This window comes from Lithobates pipiens, unplaced genomic scaffold, assembly GCF_037356315.1.
Source record: "Lithobates pipiens isolate NorthernLeopardFrog02 unplaced genomic scaffold, aLitPip1_a1.2 Scaffold_3, whole genome shotgun sequence".
NCBI lineage: Eukaryota > Metazoa > Chordata > Amphibia > Anura > Ranidae > Lithobates > Lithobates pipiens.
The window spans coordinates 179,714,634-179,730,267 of NW_027507790.1; positions in this window are offsets into that span (position 1 = coordinate 179,714,634).

Below are 15,634 nucleotides of genomic sequence, written 5' to 3' on the forward strand. Positions count from 1 at the left end.
CCGAATTCTGAGCAATCTACATATATTCAAATAGAAAAGTGCTACACAATCCACAACTCAGAGCTTCAATCCCCGTTAAAATATGGTCTTTCCTCAATAACCATGCCACCTCACAGAAAGGAGTAGCTACAATTAACCCAATTCTAGGGGAAAAAAACATACCCAGCAAACTACCTTCCTTCCTTAAATGGGAACAAGATTTGGGGCAAGACTTTTCAATTAAACAATGGATGGCTTCCCTACGAAGCATATATAGGGCCACTGCATGTGTTACACTATGGGAATTGGCACAAAAAATTGTTCAAAGACAATACCTGACTCCACATATCCTAGCAAAATTCAAGGGGAACTTGTCACCTAATTGCTGGAGAAATTGTACCCAATTGGGGACCCTATTTCATATTATGTGGGACTGCCCAAGCTTACATAACTACTGGCAGGCAATCTCCCATTTACTCACTTCCGTAACAGGTATTGTCCTTCAACTTTCACCAGAACTAGCCATTCTGAATATGAATTTACATACGATTCCCAAACAATATCGTAAAGTAGTAACACATATACTTTTAGCTGCGAGACTATCCATAACTAGAAAATGGAAAACTGACTCTCTTCCTACTATGACAGAAGTTATAGAATTAACCCAACTTCACCACTCCTACGAATTGTTATTTCCTAATGACAAATCCCTATATATTAAGGAACAACAACTATGGGAACCTTGGAGTACATGGTACAAAAATTATACTTCCACAATTTAGATAATGCTGATTCTTTAATCATATAGAAGAAAGAACTCCTGTGCGTTTTAATATTTTTTGGATGGCTTTAAAAATAATTTCATAACAAAGTGACAAATATATCACATGTCTGTTTATCTGAATTGAGCTGCGGAGTAAGAATAGATCTTTATTTTCCTTCATAAAAGATAACTACTGTGTTTGAATTTCCTTTAGGATGTTGGCCTAGGTACTCCAAGACACAGATAGATCCCTGTGAGGGGTGTCTTGGGGTCCAGAAGTGGCCATTATCCATATCGCTATTTATAAATCTTACAATAATTATATTACGGACTTTATTATACAAGTTCTAAGAGACTTACTCTTGTTCGAGTCCCTTTATGACTATGAATATTAGATACTTGGGAATACTACTTTATTGTTTATTGTGGACTATTTGTTTCTATGCTATATTGTGCTGAGAAAACCCTGTCACTACATTATACTGTGTTATGTTACTTTTATTACTATATATTATTTTTTTTGTTTTGTAACCCTTGTTGTAACTAACTCTGCTAAAAGTCTCAATAAAAACATTTGAAAAGAAAATCTCAATAAAATACATTTACGTTTTTGGTTGTAAGATGACAAAACCTGGAAAATTTCAAGGGGTAAGAATACTTTTTCAAGGCACTGTATAAGGGCTAAATGAATAGTCAATGTAGGAGAAATATAAATGTATTTTAATGTGGATGACAAAAACATCACATGAAAGTATTAATATGGATGACAAAAACATCACATAAAAGTTACATACATATAATTACAATCTTCATATTGACATGCTGCAAACCAAATGAACATAACAGGCAAACGACATAGCAGATTTATGGTGTGGCCAAAAAAGGAACTAGCTTAGGGCATGGTATGTAGATAATTGTCTGAAATGAAACAAAGGTATGTAAGGCCATAAATATAAACAGATTACATCATGAATGAAACTGACGCATTTCGTTGGATCAACCAATTCTTATGGGGTAGATGCAATAGGATACTGCAACAAAAGAGAGAGCATAATTATCCAAGGGTCTATGCTATATATAGATATATCTATATATAATAGATGAAAATAAGTTATGATGGATAAGGGGCAAAATAACTGTCCCTTAAAATACTCACATGTGCTAAGTGCACAAGACTGAAGGACCACGACCGCAATGGATGTCCACCAATGGAGCTGAGGTGACCGAGACATGCAGAAGCAGCCAGGAACATAAGTGTAATACCAAGTAAATCATGTGCCATATAATCTTCCAAGTGACAGTGCTGTGGATATAAGTAAAAGTACTATAAACAATGTGTGATATGTGATAAACATATAGGATTGATAAAATCCCAAGAAAAAGGAGCCCAAAATAAAAAGAAAACTCAAAGTAATTAACCTTGAGATTGGAAGCGGATATAATCCAATAAACAGGTGCATGTCAAAGCTAAATGTGCAGCTGATAGGACTGAAAAGTGTCAAATGAACATGATCCCTGCACAACCTGCACCAGCGTCACACACGGCACGTCGGAAGGGGAGGAGTGACCTTGCCGGAGGGGCCCGAGCTGCCCACTAGAGGAACATTCTCCAATGGTCGGCCGGAAGGTGGATGGCAAATGCACCCACAGTGCAGCGCACAAAGTGCCATCGCACATGCGGAGTGGTGGCGTCGATGCGAACAGCCACACCCACCCACATTCCCCACAAGTGAGGGGCACCAAGAAAGCATCGCAGCTCCCACTGGCAGACGAGAATGGGCCACCCAACAACCTGCCAACACATAGTGCTGAGATGCCACAGAGATGGTAAAATGATTATAAAGTGTGGCAATAAAGTCAGATGAAAACACAGACAAACCAGATTACAGTCTACTGTGAATGATCTAAGTATATTTAAAGCCAATATTTTTATTTTTTCAGTTTTTAATAGAGTGTAATGCCTTGTACACACGGTCGGACATTCCGACAACAAAATTGGATTTTGTCCTAAACTAGTATTGCATACACACGGTCGGGCAAAGTTGTCGGAAAATATGATCGTTCAGAATGTGATGAGTGAGTGAGTGACTTGTATAGTGCTACCTATGCGAACTGAATCGCCTCAGGGCGCTTTCTTGCCACCAGAGTCAATCTGCGGCTTTTTGCATGGTCCTTTACCCCGTAAGGTCCTGACACGCTTACAAACACATACAACATTGGCATACACATACACATTTTAATATTAATTTTTTTTTTAGACAAGGTCTAATTAACCTACCAGCATGTCTTTGGAGTGTGGGAGGAAACCAGAGTACCCAATTGAAACCCACGCAGGCACAGGGAGAACATGCAAACTCCAGGCAGATGGTGTCATGGTCAGGATTTGAACCAGCAACCCTATTGCTGCTGAGGTGAAAGTGCTAACCACTACACCAATGTAGGTTCATTACAACAGGACTATGTTGCGACTAGTAGCCAATAGCTTTGGTCTCGTAATTTGATCTGAGCATGCGTGGCACTTTGTCCAATCGGAATTCTCTAGAAACGATCGGAAAAAGTCCGATCTGATTTTTTTGTCGGAAAATTTGAGATCCTGCTCTCAAATTTTTTCCATCAGAATTTCTGACGCAAAAAGTCCGATAGAGCCCACACACGATCGGATTTTCCGACAATATAATCCGATCGGACATTTTCTGTCGGAATTTCCGACCATGTGTACAAGGCATAAGATTTCACGCTTCCATCAGGTTTTTATTGTGGTCTGTATCTCCACTGGGTACAATCACTCGTGTCCTTGTGGCCATCACCAGAAAATGGTGGGATATTCTTCCATTGGGGACACACTGGCAGGATGTCAACCCTTTCCTACTCAATGCAAAACATCTTTTATTTTACATATACTTGGAAAAAGGAATAACGAAAGAAAAAGTAATTTAAAAATTTGTGTAAATTGTCCTAACAGCAGATTTACTCCGTGGAAATTCACTACTGAATGTTTTATTTTAAAGCTGATCTTTCACTTTTAGCTATATAGAAAATTTTAAAAGCTCACACAATTTCAATGAAAAATACTAGAAATAACTATAGGCAATATTTTCTTATTTTTAAGTTAAATTCCAGTGTCAAGTGTTTGGGCATTTTTAGGGGATACAGCAATGAGTGGCCTGAGATTAGTGCTTGGTGGTGTTCCCATATTTGGTGCTGACATCTTGTTCATACAAACAGAAGCTACTGTATATATTCTATGTATGCACTTCATGTTCACTGACCTATGCCTTGCCTGCAGATTGTATAACACTTACAGTATTTATATTCTCATGTACATATAGATAGATAACTGTGGCTTTTGTTTAGTATATTTGTTCCCATAGAAGAAATCCAAGATTCTAATGCCTTTGGAAGAGACAGAGAGAAAAGTCCAAATTGATATAGTGAATAATAGAAAAATCACATAAAACAGCCAAAGCATTACACGAGGGTCAGATAACGCTCCCTTTATCAAGATTAATACTAAGTCAGAGCTTAAAGCAGGATTAAACTGCAAAAAAAACACATGTGATCTAGTCAGTAAATCTGTTGTTTTTCAACAGAAGCTGTCATGCCGATATAGCAGTTAGAGGGCTGAGACAAACCATTTATCACTGACAGGAGAGCTTACAATGATCAGCTTTAATTTAGTTATGTAAAACCTTTATCCCAAAATAAACAAAACAGTTTCTGTAAGGGCCGGTTCACACAGCGAGGCGATGCGAGGCGACACGGCTCGCCTCGCCTCGCTCCCGCAAGTCGCCCCCGTTCTGTACAATGGAACCGTTCTGAGAGGAGCAACTCGAGTCGCTCCGACTCAGAAAAAAGGTTCCTGTACTACTTCGGGGCGACTTCGGGGGCGACTTGCATTGACTTCTATACAGAAGTCCTCTGCAAGTCGCCGCTGAGGTCCCCGCAGGTCGCGGCGAGGCAAGTCGGAGACGCCTCGCCGCGCCTCGCTGTGTGAACCGGCCCTAACTGCTTAAAAAATGGTTGCTGGAGTTTGGCTTCAGTTTATTAGTGTATCTAAATTTGCTAGTCCATCTGACACTCCCCTCCCCCCATACTGAAAATGTTGCTGTCCAGAGATGTCTCTGTTGCTCCTTCATCCAGAGTGGGGCACTCTAATACAGGTGGTGTGTTCTGGCTGGATCACTAGGTAAAAAACAGAGAGAAAAAGCCCAAAATAAGAAAACAAATGCAACCACCACACCTAAAAACTGGTAAGCTGCAATACATAAAATTTTTGGTTTTGGCTTTAATACCTCTTTAAGTGGAATCATTAACAGATCAGAGATGGATGAATCGGAGAAGGTCTGTGAGGATATGCAAGTGTTATTGGCAAACATTGATTGTATACGATTTTTCACATTATTGCATTCTATGCATTAAGGTGAAAAACCTTCTGTGCTGCATCAAGACCCAGACCCCCCCCCCCCCCCCCCCCAGAGGCCGACCTGATCCAGCGATGTACATTCAAGGATCATAAATGGAAAGGGAGAAGCCTCATAGTGTAAATCGGCCTACAGATCAGAGAGTATTTGTAACGCTATCTGAGCTAGCTGGCACGTTGATAACACAGCTAGGAATACTTGATTTTTTTAACCTCAATGTTAGTGTAAACCAGACAACTTTTTATTGAAAGATATAAAAGTTACACTGAGGCTTCTCCCTCTCCATTTATGGTCCTTGAATATATGAAGTTCTTCCCTACAAGCATATCAAGACATGTTGTTTGAAATCACTGTGATTACTCCTGCACAAGCTTTTCTGATCTCTGTAATCGGGACCGATCCATCTAATCTGGTAAGAGATTATCTTTTTTTTTTTTCTTGTGGGCCAAGCACGTTGTCAATTTCCTTTGAGCACTGGCAGACACGGAATGGAATATATTTACACATTCATTCATTATATACATTTTAGGTGTGGACTTGTTTATGGACTTGAGTTTAATATAGATATTTTTTTAGCACATTTGGAATTTTTTTGCACAATGCATTTTTTACTGGATTTTTTTTCCCTAGTGATGAATTAGAGTATATTTATATATATATTATTTGTTTGAGCACTTGTTATAGAAGTGATTCCACATTTTTGCACATTTCACAAGTGAATGGAACAAGCTGTTAGCGTTAAGTGTAAATCAAGGCTAAAAATGGAATACATTGCAGCTTACCAGTCCTTAGATATGGTGGCTGCAGTCGGTTTCAACTTTCAAGCTTTATTTTCATCTGGTGATACTGCCAGTAACAAAGTTCCTGTCTGAGGGTGACAACACTAACTCATCTTATTGTATTTACTGTAGTGAGAAGTGTTTTTTAGTTTAGTGATAACTGGAAACAATGTAACTGATATAAGTGCAGCATAGGCAAGGTACAGGAAGTTTCCAGCTGACAAAATGTCAGGGTTTTTTTTGTTTTGTTTTTTTACTGAATAGTTATATCAAAACACTTTAATTGTATCTTTCAAAGGCCAAAAGCTAGCAAATAAGAGAAGTTTGTTCTTAGAGTTTGTATACACTTTAAGGACACTGTGGAATGTGGAATGCACCAAGTGCATCCATGTTTTTTCCCAGAAATTAATGGCAATAGCTGCCCCACCTCATTAACAGGAGTTTATTTTGTCTGGAATATGTCCAGCTATGGGTCATTTTCAAACTTATGTTTACCAAAGTGAGATGTATAACTGACTCACATTGTAAATCAATTTAATAAAATTAAAACACACTGGAACTTCTGTTTCCCATAACATTGAACAGCCTTCTGCTGGGAAGTTTTAGGACATGCATGAAATGACCTTACTGACGCACACTAGACAATGTCCTTTTAGCTGATAGCACAACATTGTTGATGTGGCTCTGTTAAAACTTTGAATTGTGAAGGGTAGTTATACAGTGCAGAGTTTTCACAAAAAAGATACAATTCTATCTGGTAGCTAATTTCAAGAGAACAGTAGACACATTAAAGTTTATATACAGTGGGTTTATAAAAGAATCGGAAAGCAGACGGACACCGGAAGTGACGTTCACATACGAGCGGACCGCTCGTATCTGTGTATTGTGCAGTGTTTTTTGGAAAACAATGTGAGTAGTATGTACTTTTAATAAAATTCTTTAATACATGAACTACTGCACTATGGCAGGCTCCACTTTTGTTTTCTGAGCATCTCTTTTAAGTTACCCTCAGTATTTATTTGGAAATAAGAAGTGGTCTGGACAGGCGGAGAAGTGAGATATTGAAGCCCCCCTTTTCAGGATTTACGTTTGAGCTGTTCACCTTACGGCTGTAAGGTAATTACCTAGTACACTCATGGGTTTGGTGAACACCTGAGAATCACTAGTATTGCTGGACACCATTTGCCACATATGTGTGATGCTTCTCTCACTGTCGTTTGGAGGATTTAATTCACTATATATATAGACTTTCACTTGAGTGACACTTGCTATCTTTGGATCGGGATATATGCAATTTCTCTTCACGTGTATTTATTGTTTGTTTTCATATTGACATTTTTAAGTGTGATTACTACTGGTTGATCACTGTGAAGATTATAGCATACTAGCACTTTATTAATATTGGGGCTACTATTAGCATAGTAGCATTTCTACGGATAGCACCATTCACTTTATATTTTAGATTTGTTTTCCATATTTTTTATTTATTTATCACATGAATTATTGACCTTATATTTATTTATTTATCACTTTATATGAACTATTTCTATTTTCACATTGGGAGCGCAACACCACTTTATATTTTTTACCTAATTGTGAGATTTGTTTGACTCATACGATGTGTGCAGCACCTATCCAGACATATTCTATTTTTCCATAGTAGCGCAGGAGCTCATCTTTCTACAATTGAAATGAAGATAGATGCAATTTTTGATTTATCCAACTGTATTTGCTCAGTGCAACTTATAACATCAACAAAAAAAATAATTCTAAATCAGAATTACAGAGTTGCAAAAAGGATCACCCCCTTTCTAAAAATAACTGACTTGTAAACTCAATCAGGTGTAGTATAATCACCTTCTCAATGGTACACAAAGCCATTTGACTTTCAACTGTGATCAGCTGTGGTCATTTTGATTAGCTCAGCATGAAAAGAGCTTTACTGGAGCTTTCCTGGTAGCTCCAGGGACTGGAGCTACCAGTCCCTGGTAGTGCAGCTGAAGCAAACAATCAACAATGGGTGGCAAGACATTGTCAAAAGATCTCCGGGATAAATTTGTGGACAGAAGTTGTGGACAGGCACAAGTCAGGAAAGGGATACAAAAAAAATTCAAAGGCTTTATCAATGCCTAGAAGCACAGCAAATGATATTATTAAGAAGTGTAAAGTATTTGGTACAACACTCCCTGGATCAGGACGTTGCTCCAAACTGGATAAAAGAGCCAGGAGGAAACTGGTCTACAGCACCTCTAAAGCAGTTGAAGGAATTTATGACAAAGAGTGGTCATTGGGGGTTATTTACTAAAGGCAAATCCACTTTACACTGGAAGTAAAGTCGCTGTAGATCCGAAGGGGGCATGCAAGGAAAATAAAAAATAGCATTTTAGCTTGCACATGATTGGATGATAAAATCAGCTGAGCTTCCACTAATTTCAGATCTACCCCTTAGATTTAGGCCCCTTTCACGCTGGGGCGGGATTGGCATCGGTGGTATTTTTCACACCACTTTACCGTCATTTTAACCTTCGCTAGCAGCTGAAAAAGGGTTAAAACCGCCCGCAAAGCGCCGCCGCAGCGGCACTTTGGCGGCACTTTGGCAGCGGTATAGCCGCGCTGCCCCATTGATTTCAATGGGTAGGAGCAGTTTAGGAGTGGTGAATACATCACTCCTTCACCGCTCCAAAGATACGGCTAGTGGGACTTTTTTCACTGTACTGCTAGCGCACCACTCCAGTGTGAAAGCCCTCTGGCTTTCACACTGGAGTGAAAGAGGCCGGATTTTTTCAGGCGCTATTTTTAGTGCTGTAGCGCCTGAAAAACGCCCCAGTGTGAAAGGAGCCTTAGAGCGACTGCACTTCCAAGTGCACTTTCAGTTCAAAGTGGATTTGCCTTTCGCAAATAACCCCCATTGTGTGTGCATGTGAGAACAATGTCACAAATTCTCTCTCTGTGGCTTGTATGGGAGGGGTGCAAGTAAAAAGCCACTATTCATGAAAGGCCAAATGCAGTCTCAACTGAGCTTTGCCAAAACACACCTTCTGAGGCCACATGGAAAAAGGTGTTAGCCCTTGTGCACACGGTCGGAGATTCCGACGGAATGTTTCCTATCGGACCGTTTTGTTGGATATTCTGACTGTGTGTGGTCTGCATCGGACTGTTTCCGTCGGAATATCCGACGGACCAACTTTTCCAACTTGCCCGTAAAATTTTCCGACAAAATGCTCCGATCGGACATACTCCGATCATGTGTAGCCTACTCCGACGGACAAAGTACCACGCATGCTCAGATCAAATTCCTAGACCAAAGCTATTGGCTACTAGCCTGAACGTAGTCCCGTCGTAACCAAATAACGTCATCACATTATGTACAATCGGATTTTCCAACAACTGAGTCCAACTGTGTGTATGCAACATCACTTCCGGACCTCTTCCGGAATTAATCCGTCGGAATTAATCTGACGGATTTGGTTGCCTGAATCTCCGACCGTGTGTACGGGGGCTTATGGTTAGATTAAACTAAAATGTAATTATTTTTTCCTCAACACCAAACAATATGACTGGCAGAAATCCAATACAGATAAAGAAAAAAGGCAAGAACACCTTGACTTATCCTAATGTTGTCCAGATCGATAGGGTTAAGGGGATTAACCCTATTCAGTCACCCTATTAAACGATCTGTACACACCATCAGCCGAGGGTAATTGGTGTCAAAAACAGTAAACACCCCCCCACCCCCCGGGGGTGTAACCCTCTGAACAAAAAGCATATATTAAAAAAGGACTGGAAATTTCCAAAAAGATATTCTTCAAAGAGGGTATACTGGATATAACACTCACACCACAGATAAATAGTAAAAAATTCAATTAACTCCTCCAATACAAACAATTAAAATTTTGGACCATGCATGGTATTAAAAAATGTGAAAAATATAATGAAAAAAATATTTTTTTCTTCTTTAAATAGTCTTATTCAAAATTCCATCGATGTGTGGATTAGTGATGGATGAACTTCCGACAGGACGTTTCGCGAAGGCGGACCACGAACGTGGCTGATAGTTCGCGAACCGGAACGTTCAAATTTACAGCCACAAAATAATTAATAGCTGTGCAAACATAGTCCCACCACATGGCCAATGACATAACACATGTATGAGGTGAATCTGGGATCGACAACTACAAGCATTCTTTTTTTATATGGGAAATTGTTGTGACAATTCAGGACTGTGGAGCGCATGAAGGCAATGGAGGAGAGGGAAGGTCAGGGACCAGGGTAGGCAAAGAAGAGGGTCCAGGAGATGATCACCAGCAGCGTGACATACAGCAATGACACCTGCACCGTGATAGAGTCATCTGACAACAGCACAGTGATAGAAAGCACTGACATCAGCAGCGTGACATACAGCAATGACACCTGCACCGTGATAGAGTCATCTGACAACAGCACTGTGATAGAGAGCACTGACATCAGCAGCGTGACATAAAGCACTCACACCAGCACCATGATATACAGCACTGACAGCAGCACCGTGATAGAGAGCACTGACATCAGCAGCGTGACATAAAGCACTCACACCAGCACCGTGATATACAGCACTGACAGCAGCACCGTGATAGAGAGCACTGACATCAGCAGCGTGACATAAAGCACTCACACCAGCACCGTGATATACAGCACTGACAGCAGCACCGTGACAGAGAGCACTGACATCAGCAGTGTGACATACAGCAATGACACCTGCACCGTGATAGAGTCATCTGACAACAGCACCGTGATAGAGAGCACTGACATCAGCACCGTGACATAAGGCACTAACACCAGCACCGTGATATACAGCACTGACAGCAGCACCGTGATAGAGAGCACTGACATCAGCAGCGTGATATACAGCACTGACACCTGCACCGTAAGCAGCCCCAGGAGGAAGTCAGAATAGCACAGGGATGGTGGGAACCCCTAATAATGAGCATAGCACAGGGATGGTGGGAGTCCCTCATAATGAGCATAGCACAGGGATGGTGGGAGCCCCTCATAATGAGCATAGCACAGGGATGGTGGGAGCCCCTCATAATGTGCACAGCAGAGGTACAGCCCCAGGAGGAAGTCAGCACAGGGATGGTGGGAGCCCCTCATAATAAGCAGCCCCAGGAGGATGTCAGCATAGCACAGGGATGGTGGGAGCCCCTCATAATAAGCAGCCCCAGGAGGATGTCAGCATAGCACAGGGATGGTGGGAGCACCTCATAATAAGCAGCCCCAGGAGGAAGTCAGCACAGCACAGGGATGGTGGGAGCCCCTCATAATGAGCATAGCACAGGGATGGTGGGAGCACCTCAAAATATGCACAGCAGAGGTACAGCCCCAGGAGGAAGTCAGCACAGCACAGGGATGGTGGGAGCCCCTCATAATAAGCAGCCCCAGGAGGAAGTCAGCACAGCACAGGGATGGTGGGAGCCCCTCATAATAAGAAGCCCCAGTAGAAATATGACACCGCTCAACCTCTTCAAAGAGGAGGGTACGGGCATATAGTACGGTGTGCTTTTTTTGGACAAGGAAGTGAGCCAAATGAAGAAAGAAGGTCTTTGTGCTCGTTTAAAAAAAATTGTTTATAGACATATACATGGTCTACTGGTCACATGTGTTGAATTCCTCCAAGATCCATGCCTCATTCATTTTTAGAAATGTGAGGTAGTTAACACTGTCGTGAGCTAGGCGAGTACGCTTATCGGTCACGATCCCCCCTGCTGCGCTGAACGTCCTTTCGGACAGGACACTGGATGAGGGACAAGCCAACAGTTCGATTGCAAATTGGGCAAGCTCTGGCCAGAGGTCAAGCCTGCCCACCCAGTAGTCCAGGGGTTCATCACTCCTCAGAGCATCCACATCGGCCGTTAACCCGATGTAGTCGGACACCTGACGGTCTAGGCGTTCCCTGATGCTGGATCCGGATGACACCTGTCGATGGGTCGGCTGAAAGAATGACCTCATATCCGAAGTCACCAACACATCTTCAAACCAGCCTCTTCTTGCAGGCGCTGTTTGATTGGTACCCGCAACTCCTTCTCTGGGAGTGGGAATTGCTCCTCTGCCAGCGCACGCAAAGGCAGAATGCAGCATTTCTCGAAGCAAGGCCTGAAAGTGCTCCATTCTGCCAGCCCTCTGTGATGGCGGTAACATTTCCGCCATTTTGTGTTTGTACCGGGGGTCTAAGTACGTTGCCACCCAGTACTGGTCCTTGACCCTTATTCTTTTTATACGGGGGTCCCTATTAAAACACTGGAGCATGAAGGCCCCCATTTGCACTAAACTGGAAGTGGTGTGGTGGCCTGGCTCCTGCTCATCATCCAGGATAATGTCGTCCTCTTCATTCTCCTCTCCCCATCCACGCACAACAACAGGGATACCAGAAATGTTTAAAACATGCTCTTCTTGCTCCTCCTCATCCGCCCCGGCACCATCCTCCTCTGACTCCTCTTCAGACTCCTGTTGTTCACTTGTCTCAGATAGAGTAGCCCCCCCTGGGAATTCATCCAGCATTGCGACTTCCTCATCTTCCCGCTCCTGCTCCTCCACAGCTTGATCAATGACACGACGCAATGCACGCTCCATAAAGAAGGCATAAGGTACCATGTCACTGATGGCGCCATGGCTGCGACTGACACGTTTGGTGATCTCCTCAAATGGGTGCAGAAGTCTGCATGCGTCGCGCATGAGCAGCCACTGGCGCGGTGAAAAAAAAACCAGCTCCCCAGAACCGGTTCTGCCGCAGAGTTCATACAGGTAGACGTTAACTGCACGTTTCTGCTGGAGCAGCCTATCAAGCATATAGAAGGTTGAGTTCCATCGCGGCGGGCAATCGCAAATAAGACGTCTGACCGGCAGATTGTGTCGCCGCTGAATGTCAGCAAGGCGAGCCATGGCCGTGTAAGAAATGGGCCGAGATTTTCCTTGCCTGCCGCAAGATGTGCTGGACCCCAGGGTATTTGACAAGGAATCGCTGCATGACCAAGTTTAAGACGTGTGCCATGCATGGCACGTGCGTGATTTTGCCCTGTTTCAATGCGCTAAGCAGATTGGCACCGTTGTCACACACCACTTTACCAACTGTCAAATTGAGCAGTGTTAGCCACTGATCTGCCTGTGAACGCAAAGCTGAAAGGAGTGCCGGGCCAGTGTGGCTCTTGGCTTCCAGGCACAACAGACGCAGCACGGCATGGCAACGTCTCACCTGGCATGTCGAATAGGTTCTGGGGAGCTTGGGCGGCGCAGTGGAAGAGACGCTAGCAGCGGAAAAGGAGGAGTCAGCTGAGGAGGAGAGTGAGGAGGATGGAGTAGGAGGAGGAGGAGAAGAAGAGTCAGGCCTGCATGCAATCCATGGCGGTAAAACCAAATCTACACGGGTGCCACGGGTTACATGCTTGACAGCCGTCAGAAGGTTCACCCAGTGGGCAGTAAAAGTGATATACCTTCCCTGCCCGTGTTTGCTAGACCACGTGTCTGTGGTCAGATGTATCTTGGCACCGACACTGTGTGCCAGAGATACATTCACTTGCTGCTGAACATGGCCATATAGCTATGGGATGCCCTTCTCTGAGAAATACTTTCTTCCTGGGACCTTCCATTGTGGTGTTCCAATGGCCACAAATTTGCGAAAGGCCTCCGAGTCCACCAGTTTATATGGCAGTAGTTGGTGGGCTATCAGTTCTGACAAGCCAGCCGTCAACCGTTGGGCAAGAGGGTTATCCGGCGTCATCATTTTTTTACGCTCGAACATTAGGCCCACGGAAGCCTGCCTTTTTGCAGAAAAACGTGAGCTTTGCTTGATGGAAGGTGGAGTGGAGGACAATTGTGAGGAGAGAGGAGAAGGAGAAGTAGAAGGCGCGGCTGGACGGTGAGAGCCTGGAGTGTGGCTTTGTGTGTTCCATTGCTCCCACTCGGCTCGGTGATGGCTGCTCATGTGCCTTCTTAAGGCGGTCGTCCCTAGGTGAGTGTTGGGCTTACCGCGACTAATGCGTTGACTGCAAAGATTGCAGATGGCAACACTATTGTCAGCAGCGGACACGTTAAAAAAAGCCCACACTGTGGAGCCATGTGCCGGTGTCCTGGGAGCGCCAGATGTGACCGTACATGGTCGATGACTCGCTCCTGATACATTTGCAGTCTGCTTTGTCCCTCCTGTGCAATGTAAGTTATTCCTGCTTCTCCTCCCTATCTGCTGGTCCATATCTCCCTCTGAACTCCCCTCCTCTTCCTCTCTTGTGGGCACCCACGTGACATCACTAGACACGTCATCATCTACGTCACCTTCCCCACTGCTATAAGTAGAGATCTCAGAGTAGGCAGCAACACCGGGGACCAACCTCCTCCTTGGGCTGATCTGGGTACTGTCGTCAGACTGCTGAGTAGCGGTTGTTGCTGCCTCCTCTTCCTGATCCAATACCAAGAGTGGCTGCGCATCAGAAATGTCTTGATATGGATCAGAAAATAATTGCTGTGACTCAAGCGGAAGGTATGTGGTGGTGGTGGTTTTGTTGGTGGTAGTGTCTTTGGGGGTGCACATAGCAGAGAGTGAAGAAGAGGGTGTAGATCGAGAGGATGAGGAGGGTGCAGAAGAGTAAGGCTAAGCAAGCCACTCAACCAAGTCTGGTGCGTCCTTTAAAGTAATTGAACGCACCTTCTGCAACTTCCCACTTTGGCTCAAGCCTGTTGCTCCTGCCCTACCCCTACCACCCCTGCGGAAGGGCCTGCCTCTTCCTCTGCCTGTCATTTTTTAAATGACCCTGTGACAAAACTCTCAGTCCCTATACCGATGAAGGACTGCTGCAGTATAGGGCAGAGGTCAGCAGTAGTGCACCTCAACCCTATGTATAGTGGACCTATACCAGTCCTTATAGAATGGCAGACTGTACCTCACTCAACCCTATGTACCATAGCACCCTAGACAGACCAAGTTACCAGTCCTTATAAGGACCTTTGTGGAACAAGTAGGTTGTGTGTGAGTGATTAGCAGACTGTACGTCAGTCCCTATACCGATGAAGGACTGCTGCAGTATAGGGCAGCAGTCAGCAGTAGTGCACCTCAACCCTATGTATTGTGGACCTATACCAGTCCTTATAGAATGGCAGACTGTACCTCACTCAACCCTATGTACTGTAGCACCCTAGACAGACCAATTTACCAGTCCTTATAAGGACCTTTGTGGAACAAGTTGGTTGTGTGTGAGTGATTAGCAGACTGTACGTCAGTCCCTATACCGATGAAGGACTGCTGCAGTATAGGGCAGCGGTCAGCAGTAGTGCACCTCAACCCTATGTATTGTGGACCTATACCAGTCCTTATAGAATGGCAGACTGTACCTCACTCAACCCTATGTACTGTAGTACCCTATACCTTACCAGTCCTTATAAGGACCTTTGTGGAACAAGTAGGTTGTGTGTGAGTGATTAGCAGACTGTACGTCAGTCCCTATACCGATGAAGGACTGCTGCAGTATAGGGCAGCGGTCAGCAGTAGTGCACCTCAACCCTATGTACTGTGGACCTATACCAGTCCTTATAGAATGGCAGACTGTACCTCACTCAACCCTATGTACTATAGCACCCTAGACAGACCAAGTTACCAGTCCTTATAAGGAGCTTTGTGGAACAAGTAGGTTGTGAATGATTAGCAGACTGCAGCAGAAGGACAGCAGTCA